Source organism: Halichondria panicea, chromosome 1, assembly GCF_963675165.1.
Source record: "Halichondria panicea chromosome 1, odHalPani1.1, whole genome shotgun sequence".
Classification (NCBI taxonomy): domain Eukaryota; kingdom Metazoa; phylum Porifera; class Demospongiae; order Suberitida; family Halichondriidae; genus Halichondria; species Halichondria panicea.
In genome coordinates this window covers 7,114,932-7,128,364 of record NC_087377.1, presented here as the reverse complement: position 1 = coordinate 7,128,364, position 13,433 = coordinate 7,114,932, and the positions used below count along the sequence as shown (strand labels likewise).

At 40.7% G+C, this 13,433-nt stretch overlaps 1 protein-coding gene and 1 long non-coding RNA gene across 5 annotated transcripts in view; both read left to right on the top strand.

Annotated features, from left to right (window-relative positions):
- LOC135339285 (uncharacterized) overlaps positions 1 to 13,433 on the top strand; it is a gene marked incomplete in the record, with an annotated part of 254,087 nt that overhangs the window by 35,495 nt on the left and 205,159 nt on the right.
- LOC135340100 (uncharacterized) lies at positions 5,513 to 7,244 on the top strand. 4 transcript variants are annotated; one of them, XR_010396218.1, is made up of 12 exons: positions 5,513 to 5,936; positions 6,118 to 6,170; positions 6,220 to 6,275; positions 6,335 to 6,368; positions 6,419 to 6,469; positions 6,523 to 6,606; positions 6,668 to 6,684; positions 6,736 to 6,777; positions 6,829 to 6,874; positions 6,916 to 6,987; positions 7,036 to 7,076; positions 7,137 to 7,244. It is a non-coding gene; the product is annotated as an uncharacterized LOC135340100 (long non-coding RNA). The 4 variants fall into 4 exon arrangements; XR_010396211.1 differs by having other exon boundaries at positions 5,514 to 5,936; positions 6,923 to 6,987; XR_010396217.1 differs by having other exon boundaries at positions 6,916 to 7,076.

Below are 13,433 nucleotides of genomic sequence, written 5' to 3'. Positions count from 1 at the left end.
ATGCATGTATACTGTGTATACAATGGCTATAATTATGTGCTGCCACACTGTAACGCAGGCCTTACTGTAATTGATGTAATTGCAGCGCCACCATAATTTAAGCGCCACGTCAGCATCAGCATAATTTTTTAGGTCCTAAAAAAGCGCCAACCGTTGCTGAAATTATTTTTTTCTGGCGCTTATAAAAAGGCTTGTTTTGAGACATCAAGACAATCATCCTGCATCTTTTGACTTCCTTCACTTGGCTCTCAACGATGCAGCTAGCAAATGAAACTGAGCTAGACCACGCCCATTTTCTCTACAAATTCTATACTAGCTGTAGAACATAAGCGCCACCATAATTTAGGCGCCAGCTTGGGCTGAACGCAATTTTTTGTGTTCTAAAGATGTGCCACTCAGAAGTGGAATTAATTTTTTCTGGCGCTGTAATTACATCAATTACGGTATTTTGCACATAATTATGGCTGCCTTATACTGTTATCGGCAGTGACCAAGCAGCACAGATTATCAAAGGAGCTAGACACAGGAATGATTCCAACTGCTGAGTCAGCAATATATGAATCAAATGGGGCGTCTCAGTTTGGCCACCAGCTGTGTGTCTTCCCTAATATAGCTAGCTAGCTAGCTGCGTGCATCCATGTCCAGTCCTGGCGGCCCAATTTAATTTATATTCTTCCCTCATCACTTAAGAGCTCACCAAAATGGTTAATGCCAATTAAATGGTGAGAACAGATTGATGTTAGGTACGTATGTACGTGCACATTGTCTTTGTACATTTACTACAGTACCAATCTGTCTCCAAGCGCTTAAGCTTGCTGTCCAAACAAGTATCGCACTAGCTTAGTCGTAACTCTTGGGCATGCTGCACACTGCCATTCTGTTCTTTTAATTGTCACTCACTATAAACTGTATTGTACTGACATCCCCAGCAAAAACTCATGGGCATCTTGCTGATTTGGTCTCCAGCAAATTAACATTCAGAAATTAGGTAAGAGGTATACGTACTTATGTCTAGAACGTTTATCTGATCTTACTTTTCATATTAGAATATACAGCTGATGGACACACGACAGAGTTTTGCTGACATTCATTTAGAGACTTTTCAAAGCATACACCATACAAAACTGGCCAATTTCATGACAATGCTCTGATTGAGTAAACGTGTACATGTACATTTATTTTAGTGTGAGTCAGATGTTTGCAATGTCTCACTATCACTAATTATTTTCCATAAGCCAGGGGTATATAGAATACACTCTGTATCACAGAATTTGCAAAACAGGTGTTCCCCCCATGTTCTGTAGCCCTCCTATAGACATGATCAGGAGTGCATGAATATTCATGCAGCACTCCTGACATGATTAGTGGTTCAGGACTATTATGTGAGGGCGGCCATAACCTCAAAAGGGCTGACTCAGCAGTTAGAATCATTCCTGTGTTTAGCCAAGACTATAGGCTAGTAATATATTCTGTATTGGAGTTTAGATCTACATAAACATTATAGCTATTGATTCTCAACTCAACCTCCTATTACTGTTGTGCTGGCTTGACTCCACTGCTCAGAATAGACTTCTCTAGGGGGGCCTTAGCCTCGATCCCAGGCCGAGTTTTCGCTTTTATAACGGTTGTTTGCCTAACCGTTATAAAAGCGAAAACTCGGCCTGGGATCGAGGCTAGGGGGGCCTATAATCACTAAGGGGGGCGTATACAGCTAGTGCAATGGGGCCCCCCCTTACACCCCAAAATAAGGGGGAGGGGCCCATATCGCTTCTACACCGTTGCCAATCCTCACAGACACACACACACACAGTTGTATCCCTCGTGCGGCTACGCCTCGAGGCATAATGACATAATTATATTAATTTGACACCCGTGTTAGTGTTAGCCTCGAGTCCAGCTGTTCCGGCGTTCCTTATCTATGGCTGGTCTCGAGGCTATGTAAGTGTGTTGGGAAAGCGTTTGCGCAAATGCATGCTAAATTGACACCTTTCATTTATGTATACACCATGCATAATCATTGTTTATAATTTATAGCCATTAGGTGACTGCATTGTAGCTGCTATAACTAATTGGCAATCAACATAGTACTATAGTATACTTTGATGGATGATTACACTAGTTTTACACTCCTTCTGCTTGCAATTGCAGGGACATTCACCATAGCTGTAAAAGGTAAGTTATAGCTATGCATGGTCTCTAGGCATTATTTTGCTATTTTGCAATTAGGTCTGGACATCATGCACCTTGTGTTGTAATGTTACCATAATTATTCAGATATTGTGGCTGTAATTATAAGAAAGATAGTACCGTAAAAACTCGATTTTTAAAGCGACACTTTTACGTTTTCAAAGGTAAAGTTTTAATGTACACAAAAAAAAAAGAATTTTAGATGGTGGTATAATTAGGGGCGAAATGTCCAAGTGTCGCTTATATATAGAGTGTCACCAAATTGAGGTTTTACGGTACCGTATATAGCGGGAAATTTTCATGGGGTGCAAAAATTTCCTGTTTTTCAAGGCAAATAAGTTAACGCGAAAATAAACTGGGAGACTCGATCTCCCACGCACCAGTATATTTCACATGTAAAGCGTGTGTGCATGGGCAAATAATTTATTAGCACCCGTGAATATTTCTGCTGAGGGCTCTAGGGCCAACATAATAGCGAAAATTTACACCCGCAAAATTTTCCCGCTATACGACAATGGCTCACAATTGTGTATATAGATGTTACCATACCGACTTTCTTCTAATTACAGTACCACCCTAAGAAGCGCTCTACCAATTAAGCGACAATGCATGGTTTTGCTAGGGCTTATATAATTATACATGTATAGTTATATAGAAAGAAATAAAGCGGCCTAAAATCAATAATCTCTAAATTATAATTCATACATTTGACATAATAAAAATTATAGCCTTCATTGTTAAAAATGATGTGTTCTGGAACACACTTTTGGGATGTTGGGATAACTGTTTAAATTTGACACGCTTAATCGTAACACGTAGCTGTTGTGTGTTGCTGAGCACATTGGCAAGTGTGTTATCTAGCACATGCATAATTATAGTGCCTTCGAGCACACTAATATAATGGTAAATGTGTTGTCTAGCACATACATACATGCAGTGCCTTAATTGAAGCACACTAAAAATGGTTGTCTAAGCACATGCATACAGTGCATGTTCACCTCGTAACTTCAGTACGGTAAGATTACTTCTATAGTGTAATTATGTTATTTAGCTTGGTGTTTATTTTAAATTGCAATTTCAACGAAATGACTGTACATTTAACACAAATCAAAAACACATCTATAATAACAACGACTATTTATAATAACAATAGTTATAATTTATGACAATTAACACATTACTGTTAATGACAGCACATCATATGTTTCCTTTTTGACGAAAGAGCGCACAGCAGAACATTTTGATTGCAGTCATCTTGTCCTAAATGTAATAAATACAATTATGTCTGGTAACTATAAGCATATCTATTACCTGATTACCTGGATACATTTTTGCACATTTATAGCAGTTATAGTATGTCCCAGAGAATAGTCACTTCTGTACCCAAACCAGTGCTCAAGTCAAGAATGAGGTCAAGTTGTTGTATTCACTGGGCTGAGTTGTGAGAAAGGCTATACAGGGGCGTAGCCAGACTTTTGAGACAGGGGTTTGTGCAGAAAAATCAGCGGCGCGATAGCGCCGCGAAATTTTTGTGACCACGCCCACTTCCGGTACCACACCCTCTTGATTGGGGCACACCTACTGTTATTGACTATTGTTCATGACTTTTTTACATGTTTGTGAGAAGCTAGCTAGCTATAGACGTAACATACTAGGCATGCAGGTGCCAATTGTGTATTGCTAGTCTAGCTGAGCAACAATTAAATGTCATTTACCTGAGAGGTTTCATGTGGCTGAGATTGTTCTAAACTTGTACACTTCCTGAATAAAGTTGTGCTTAGAGCTGAGTCTGAGAATACTGGAGCATTCAGGATTGATACTAGATCTAGAACTTAAGTCTTGGTCTTCTTTGTTTGAGGTAGCTAGCTAGCTGAGACTAACTAGCTGAGACAAAGCCAAATTGAAACGCTTCACAATGCTGCTCTGATTATTGATTTGCAGCCACGTGTGAAAAGATGGGCAGGGCTGCATGATTTCAATTATAGAAAGCCCTGCCCAATTTTCTCAGCAGCTCCTGGGGGGGTTTCTGGGCAACCAGGAAACAATGGTAGCTACGCCCCTGCTATACTTCAATCTATGGTGCATGCAGTCATAGAGAAATGGATAGGAAACACTTAGCGCCTCGAAAACTATCCGCGTTTCCCCGGGATTTATTCGAGGCCGCCTACTGTACATGGAAAAAAATGGCCAAAAACACAAAAAGAGACATTGTCTTACTGTCAGTGTGAGAATCCTGCTGCTAAACTTTTACTTCTGTTTAATACTTGAGGCTATATGACACACAGTACACTACTTATTTAGGTTGTTCTAGCTGTATTCATGATAGGTGTTATTGGTACAGAAACATCCTGAAGTAGTGAAAGCGATGTTTCCGGCTGTACCTCTAGCTACTTCCTAGCAATCCCAAAAAAGTTTCTGTTATTTCCAAATGATACCTAGTATAAAGGACATTAAATTGAAGTTGTAGGAGATTTGGAAAGGTTTGAATTTTCCAAAACAGCCCGGCGTAAAAGTAGTTCAGTTTCCTGGGGGTTTGAGAGCGAAACACGGCTGTATCTTAGCTCAGTGTATGTATTTTATATGCAGCTTATGGGATCAAGCTTATGGGATCACGTGATCCGTTTCCAATGTTTTATCTATGATGCAGTTAGTACAGTACAGAGCTCTAGCTGGAGCTAAATTGAGTTCTTCTCCAAACTGTTGTTGATTTTAATTAAAGCACACTAGATCTACATGTGCTTCAAGCCTCAATGCGCATGCGCACACAGAAGGTCATGGACTTAGTCACTTAGCTCTAGCCTCTAGGAGCTACATGTATACAAATACAATCATAATATACGTTATAGTTATAACACGGGCACGAGGGATGTATGGAATATATTGCACTGAAGCACGAGGGCGCCAGCCCCGAGGGCTGAGTGCAATATATGCCATGCAGCCCGAGTGCACGTGTTATAACTAATTTATATCCCGAGGGCATAGCAACATAACACTGTCCTAGTAACACAATATAAACAGCACAAAAAAGACAGAGACAACTCTAGACACAGCTCCATCTCTTCTCTCTTCTAGACGCCAGTATCTGCAGCGTATAAGTTTGGCATGACCGACGAATGGCTTGACACAAAATTGTTGGAGTTTCAACTGAAATCTGCAAAACAGCCCCACCCCACTTCTGGTGCTGCAAAACAGCCCCGCCCCACTTACTGCTGCAAAGAAACAGCCCCACCCCACTACTCAGTGAATAGCTGCTGGTCTACGCTCGGCCTCATAACCAAGCCTAGCCTCGATTCCAGGCCAATTAAAATACGATTTTAATCGGCCTTGAATCGAGGCTACACAGCCAAATATCCACGGGTCCGTTTCAGGCCGTTAGTTGAAAACGGGCCGTTACGGGCCCGTGAACGGCCTGTATACAGGATGTAGCCCACCCACGTCCTGTATACAGGCCGTTCTCACGGGCTGTAAACAGGACGTTAGCCCACGTCCTGTTTACAGCCCGTGGATACGGGCCTGTATTAGGGCGCACCCACGTCCTGTATATATAGGCTGTTGCAGCTGTAGCTTATGCGCATGCGCTAGCTTGGGGCAGGATGACGTCCCTGACTACAAAAAGAGAATGAGACAGACAGACAGAGCTCTGAGAAAAAATCCTGCTGCTTGTCACAAGAGGAGCTGCTGGTCCAAAAAGACAACTTGAAGAGGACTATACAGTCCATTACTATTAGTCTACCTGTGAACAGAAAAAGGTGAAGCTGTAGCAGCATGTTATTATATTAAACAGTTATATTATTTTTATTGAACTTTCTCATAGCAGTTTGTGTTCCTCTAGTTCCACAGCTATTTCAAATCTGTAGTGAATTTGACCTCTAGTGTAGTTGGCAGCAAAGGTCTGTAAATTTCACCTCTACTGTATGTTTATAAATTCAGGTTTGCACGTTGTTATGGACTTTTGAAGCTGGAACACTGGCCAATTTTACAAGGTAAACGTTTCGTTTTGCTTCCTTTTTGAAATAATCCTCCTCATTGTAGGCTCCCATCTGAAGTTTTTTCACTTTTGATAAAGAGGTGTTGAAGAATGCTCCCAGGTTTGTTATTCTCTTTCACTAGCATTCACATATTAAACACGCGATCAAATCGACTTTAGATAATGCTGCCGAGTTGAAGTCTGGACTAATTACGTAAGTGCCACTGTTCTATTGTGTTTTGTGATACGTTATTGCTTCTATAGATACTAGATGTTGTCAGAAGAATGAACTAAAGATAAAGCAACAGTTTCCTGGTAAGAAAATTCAGCAACTATGTAATCTGTGTGAATAGCGTATTGGTGTACAGTTGCGAGATATCTTCGAGATGAAAAAGAGCCCTTGTAATGTGTACAGCACACTGTAAGCTGTTGACTGACTTCATAGTACGCCGGTAAGATTATTCACAGTGGACAGTGGTGTGTTCTTCTTTTAATCTTCTAACTCTTCTTCAGATGTTGCAAAACTCAAGGTTTGTTTATTGTTTTCATCTTTAGCACTCGTTACACATGTTATTTAATAGATTTCTTTATTGGCATGCCGAGTTGGAGTCTGGATGTGTTAGGTAAGTGCCATTATTTTGTATGTGTTTGGTGGTGCATTATATGCCTCATAGATTGAAGTTTTTAGACAAATGATAAAGAGAATGCAACAATTGCCTGGTAAGCAACTTAGTTTAATCTATGTGAATAAGTATTATTAGTGTACAGCTGGCGAGCTATCTCGGAGATGAAGAACGGCCCTTCAAGCTGTTCACTGACTTCATAGTACGCCGGTAAGCAGTGGTGTATTTTTTGTATAATTCCCAGCCTCTTCTCCTCAGAGTCTATCTTTGTGCACAAAAACAAGACGAATATAAATACAGTAAGTTAGTATACTTATGTGGCGTTAACGTACGGTTCAACTGGTTGTTTTTATCTGCAGTGCCACCTTGGGGATGTGAAGACACGGACATGATAATAAGAGACATAATGTAGCTGAACAGAAATTAATATATATATATATCTTGTTCTTGTCTTCTTTGTCTTTGAATTGTGACCTTTTGAAGCATGATATACTAGCTTATTAAATTGTGCATGAGAACAGTATGATACAGGCTGAATACAGGCCGTTTGTACGGGCTGTTTACAGGTTGTATGTGAACGGCCTGTTTAGTAGTGTCTACCCAACGGTCCCGTATCAGGATGTGGTAAACGTCCTGTAACGGACATGTAACGGACCTGACACGCCCCGTGGATTTTTGGCTGTGTACAGTGCAATATGCTTCATATTGCACTTGGCAACAACGTAGCAACGGGATATTTGTAGAGATTCTACATGCAGGCTTCTATACTATAATATAATCTATAGCCATACTTTTAGGACCTGGATTTCTGGATTTGCAAAGTATAAAGCTTCCTTTGAGAGTGATAGCAAGTTGTTTCCTGCATTTGCAGCATTTCAACTCTTATTTCACTTGCACATACTTAGCACTTTGGTGACCTAACTGTACTAAGTGGAAAATAAATATTAATTCTGGTATCTGAAAAAGTAAAAAGACCTTCAGTACTTTACTATAATATCTAGACTTATAATGTGCAAATACTAATACTTATATCCCGTTGCTACGTTGTTGCCATGAAGCATATTGCACTGCTGAAAGTCATATTGCACTGACCGCAAAGTCATATTGCACTGGCAATTAGACAGACAATTAAATTAGTTACTAGTAGCCCAGAATCCAGCAATCTGATTGGTCAGTACAGGGTTTTATAAAATTAGCCTCGACCCCCGGCCGATCCGTCTCCAATTGAACGCTAGGTCGCCTACTAGGCCATACAGAGAAGAGGGCATGCAACTCGCCCAATTCTCAGAATCATCCTACTTCTTATTGAGCTATTTTTAGAACTGCCCACAAAACGCCCACGCGTAACTTTGACCGCACAAGGTAAATCAAAGTCTTTTTTATATCTGTGCTAGCTAGCTAGCTCGATTGCAGCATAGTAAAACTAGTTCTCAGCAGCAGTATGGCTCGTACTAGCAGTGTCAAAGGCAAACCATCCAACAGTTGCAACTCCAAGAAGATGAAACCTAGGTACAATAAACCTGTCTTCCTGAGTCTCTGGTACTTCTTAACAATGCGCCCAGCACTTAACTTCCCGCTCGAAGGGGTTGTCTTGGACCTGGCTGGACTAGGACTGGTCATGACACTTCTCTAAAATAATACTCCACTGTTAGCTAGCTAGCTAGCAAAGGCTAGGCAGCTCTGATGTACACGCCCATAATTATAACTCCGTAAACAACACCGCCCACTTGTTCACGTCCGTATACTGGATTCTATTTTTAGCATATCCGGTCTCTGATACGAAGTCGGATGAGTACGTAGGGTACATAGTGAGTTGCATGCCCTCTTCTCTGTATACGCCCTTGGCCTGGTATATTGATTGTATTTGGGCGTGATCTGGGCGTGGTTTTTTATACATAAAACAAATTGACTCGTGGTACAACAAAAAATGAATCCTCCAACAGTGGTCTTCAACAACAGCCTCTGGGGCAGTATACAGCAGGAAATACTTCCCAGAAGACACTTCTTTGGCAGTGGCAACCAAATCTTTGTCGATTCCTTTATTGCTACTGAGGATGGCAGCAGAAACACCTCTATTGTTTAGACTCCTGACCTGGTCAATCATGAGTCTCATGATGAGAGATACAAGGGGAGAGACAATTAACAAAAACAACACTTTTGTTAACAGGAGGAGCCTTGGTCCTACCTAGCTTGTAGTCCATTAAAAAGGGTAGCAACTGATATAGCAGAGAGACTTGCCATACCCCGTTGGGAACCAGATAAACACGTCCCTTCCCTCAAACAGGAGCTTGAGAGCCTGGGCCTGTTCTGCCATGAGAGTGAGGCCATCTTGCTTCAAACAAGACAACGCGTTGCATGCCATAGCTAGCTAGCTATAAATTGAGAACATGACACGGAGCTAAATTACTGTAACTTTTACGGGAGTAAAATGCCTCTACGTACACCTTTAGTATTTCAGAAAAAAAGCAGGAAACAAAATGTAAAGAATCACTGCTTTTGTTTCCGGTTCCTGCCACGCCCAGATACAATCAATACCAGGCCGTATTTTTCAACTTCGTTCTATTAAAAAAAATCGGCCTGGGACCGAGGCTAGGTTTATATTTCCCATATTAACCTGTAAATTCTCATATAAACCTGTAATTTTCATGTTCACAACAACCCTTCTTTATTAATTTTTGTGTTTTTCAAACATGTTTTTTGTAGATTGTATTATAAAAAACAATGAGAAGTAACTGTAATGACAAAAAATTATAATGTTCAGTCGCTGTTAATACGTTGGTTGTTGGATGTAGGCATAGAGAGATTGATGGTATAACGTTGCAGGCACTAGTTTGGAGGCATAAATTGACAGCAGTTGGTCTGTGAGTTCTGTTGCACTGCCATCTGTGAGTGATCAGTGTGTGCCAGTATGTTAATTGGCTTTACGTTGAGGATGTCTGAAACTGACTTCTTTTGACACTCAAAAGTTCTCTTGTAGCTGCAAACTCCTTCCAAGCTTCGGTGTCCAGTTGTTTCCATTATCATTTGTTCGTCCACTCCAGCGTTGTAGAGTCTAGTAGCAGCAGTTGCACGGAGTATGTATTAGAGGTTCAGCCTTCTTTTGTGACCCTAGTCCAGCTCTCTGCAAGCGCTTCATTTCGGAGTCTAGGCACACTCGAAAGTCAGCAAAACAAGCATCTATATCCTTGAACAGGTCAATCCCGGGATTTCCATTCTAATTATTCACCTTATGCAGATATCACTATCCAAACTGTACACTGCACCTGCCGTGATAAGAGGCCTGCAGACACTTTGCTTCATTCGCTTTGAGTTAGGTAGAAAAGATTGTGCAGGTTCTGTTGGCTTGTCCAGCTCCTCTTCCTTTCTTTGTTCTGTAGAACTACTCCGCCTCCACATTTATGTTGTAGAGGGCGGGGTCTATATGGGCTCGGTCATTATTAATTATTGTCTAGGCCTAGGTCTTCGTCCGCGTCCATTCTTTCGGTTAGTTTTTGAAGCATATCAAAACATTGCAATGTGAAATGTCAAATTAAAATTGTTACCGCCCACTCAATAATTGTGACGTTTTCGTGTCATAACTTGTCATATTTGTCATTTCCTCTTCATAATAAAATAATAATAAAAGTACTGCAGTGTAATTAGCAAACAAGGTAGCATAGATTCAAGTTAGCATCTGTACCTTTCTTCTGCAGACCAGATTATACTTTAATCTTGGTTCCTAACTCAAAATACAATGAAAAAGAGAATACACTAAGTCTGTAATCAGTTATCAGTCACTGTTCGGACTTTCATCCAGTCCATCAAGTCTACCAGCTAGTGTCACTGTTCGGACTTTCATCCAGTCCATCAAGTCTACCAGCTATTCTCTCCATTCATAATTACTCTACTCATCATCATATCCGATATAATTATATATGTTAACTATCTCTTGATGGATCGTCAGTGTCGGTAAATCCCACCAGGAGAGAGTTTTTCAGGGGCTTTCTTCAGTTCCTGGGCACTGTCTTTGCTTTGCCTTACTTGTCTTGGAAACTTGACATCAGCTCTATGTTACAGTAGTATACCTTGGCTGTTACTTGGGCTGATCTGTCATCCTCAGTAGGTATACAGTAGTCTAGCTGGCACAATAAACTTTAGCTAGCTCTACTTACATGCACTTATGCAAAATTAACGCTGCTTAACACTAACAGGAAACTAGGCAACCCACATTCATATGAATCCTTAGGAATTACTTGTGCTGCCTAGCACCGAACTAAAGGTAAATACCCTTCCCACAAAAATTTATGATGTAAAGTATGGGACAGTCCCTTTCCAGTCACTGCAATTCAATGGTAAAACTGTCATCACTGTTATATTTCAAACCTGAAAAACACTGTATGCAGCTCATGTAGAAACTGCATGTGAGGTATCATTGGAAAGAGTAATAGCTAGATTATACAATAGAGAGCAAACTAAAATTATTTCTAGGTAAAATTCCTTCTTTTTTAGTGTTTGAAGTACAAATTGTGTGTTTTTGTCTCACTTTTTACTGCATTTGTATACTTGTAGATTAAATGTTTGATGACAACTTTTACATATTTTTTACATTCATTTGACAAAATGTTTTGATATGGTGAACCTAGCAACTAAACTCGTTAGATACTGTTTAGGAGGTATCTATGGGAATTATAAGCCCGCAGGCACTCGTAGTACCCTCGCTTCGCTCGGGATACTACAGCAGGCCTTTGGGCTTATAATTCCCATAGATACCTCCTAAACAGTATCTAACTATTATTTAAAATTAAATTAATACGCATGAGAAAATAATAACAAGTATCAAAGTATGTCCAGCCATGCAGGAATGAATGTTTAGCACTGCTGGAGTTTCTTCTTGCAACCATGCAGGTTTTAAAATTGTCCAAGATTCATTTTGTGGAAGATTCTGTGTTCCTAGATCGACCTAATCCTCGACATCGTGATGCATGTCAATTCTGCTTCACCGTAGCACTAGAAGTGGCTCTTTTTGCTGGGGGCATGAGCTGTTTTGCAGCAGTGTAGAAGCGAGCTTTCTTGGCTTGGTTATGAGGCCGAGCGTAGACCAGCAGCTAATACCATGTATTCACTGAGTAGTGGGGTGGGGCTGTTTCTTTGCAGCAGTAAGTGGGGCGGGGCTGTTTTGCAGTACCAGAAGTGGGGTGGGGCTGTTTTGCAGATTTCAGTTGAAACTTCAACAATTTTGTGTCAAGCCATTCGTCGGTCATGCCAATCTTATACGCTGCAGATACTGGCGTACCTAGAAGAGAGAAGAGATGGAGCTGTGTCTAGAGTTGTCTCTGTCTTTTTTTGTGCTGTTTATATTGTGTTACTAGGACAGTGTTATGTTGCTATGCCCTCGGGATATAAACTAGTTATAACACGTGAACTCGGGCTGCATGGCATATATAATAGTTATAGACTGAGTCCAAGGTCTCTATGGGGTTTTGAGACCTGAAGGCCCGAGGCTGTAGCATCTCGAGCGTAACGAGGGTGCTACTAAGGGCCTGAGGTTGTTTATAAACCATAATTACTAGGCAACCAGTCAACAACTGATTTATTTACTGCAAAAACAGCAAAACAGTCATTTGAACATCAGTGGAGACAGTCAAACTTGCTCTCACAGCCTCAGAATTATGCAGTTAGAGAACAGTTACAGGCATAGAACTAGCAGTACTACTGTGGAGCTACATGAGCTAGCTAGCTATAGGTTCAGCTAGCTGGAAGCCATGCATAAACTTTGACCAGACCCGCCCACCACTAAATGCAGCTGCGAGGTTTGTACATGTAGCTAGCTAGCTAGCTACCTGTACTGTAGCTGTTACTGTACTGTAGCTCTGAACTAGTCTGTTATTGTCAACAACACCACAGTCTACTTGTAATCCTCTACTTCTGAGCCACAGCCTTGACTACTGAGAAAGCACAGAGCAAGAATTTGACTACAGGCTTCAGCTAGTTACCAAATTTTGTCAAGATGCATCATATCAATTCAAATCTGCTGAGGAAGTAGATTATAAGAATAGTGCCTGGGGGAAGTAATTATATAATATAATTACTGGACATCACCTAGGATACGGACTGAATCAGTAAATAAATAATAGTTATAGACTGAGTCCAAGGTCTCTATGGGGTTTTGAGACCTGAAGGCCCGAGGCTGTAGCATCTCGAGCGTAGCGAGGGTGCTACTAAGGGCCTGAGGGTCTCAAAACTCCATAGTGACCGTTGACAAGGCCTATAACTAGTTTAGAATAGTGCTAAGCAAGCTAGGCTATATTAACACAAAGAAGACTCTGAAACCAAGAGTTTCTACAAGCCTCAAGCAACGTTAAAGCTTTGCTCTGGCTAGTCTACATAAAAAAACTCACATTGATGAAGGCAGTTTCTGTTTCTTGAGAATCACGCATTGCAAATAAAAAGTTGCTATTGTCATAGTAGTTAGCTCTGCACTAGAGCACTAGCTATTGTAGCTGCAAGAGAGAGATAAAAGCTGCAAAGCGGCACTGCAGAACGCAAAACTTTAAAAAAAATTAATTTTTTAATAATGATGCACTGTATCATCGTTACTATGACTTCAACATATAAACTGTGTGATGTTGCCATGTTCCATACAAGTTAATCTTGACATCATATTGCCTGTAGGCATA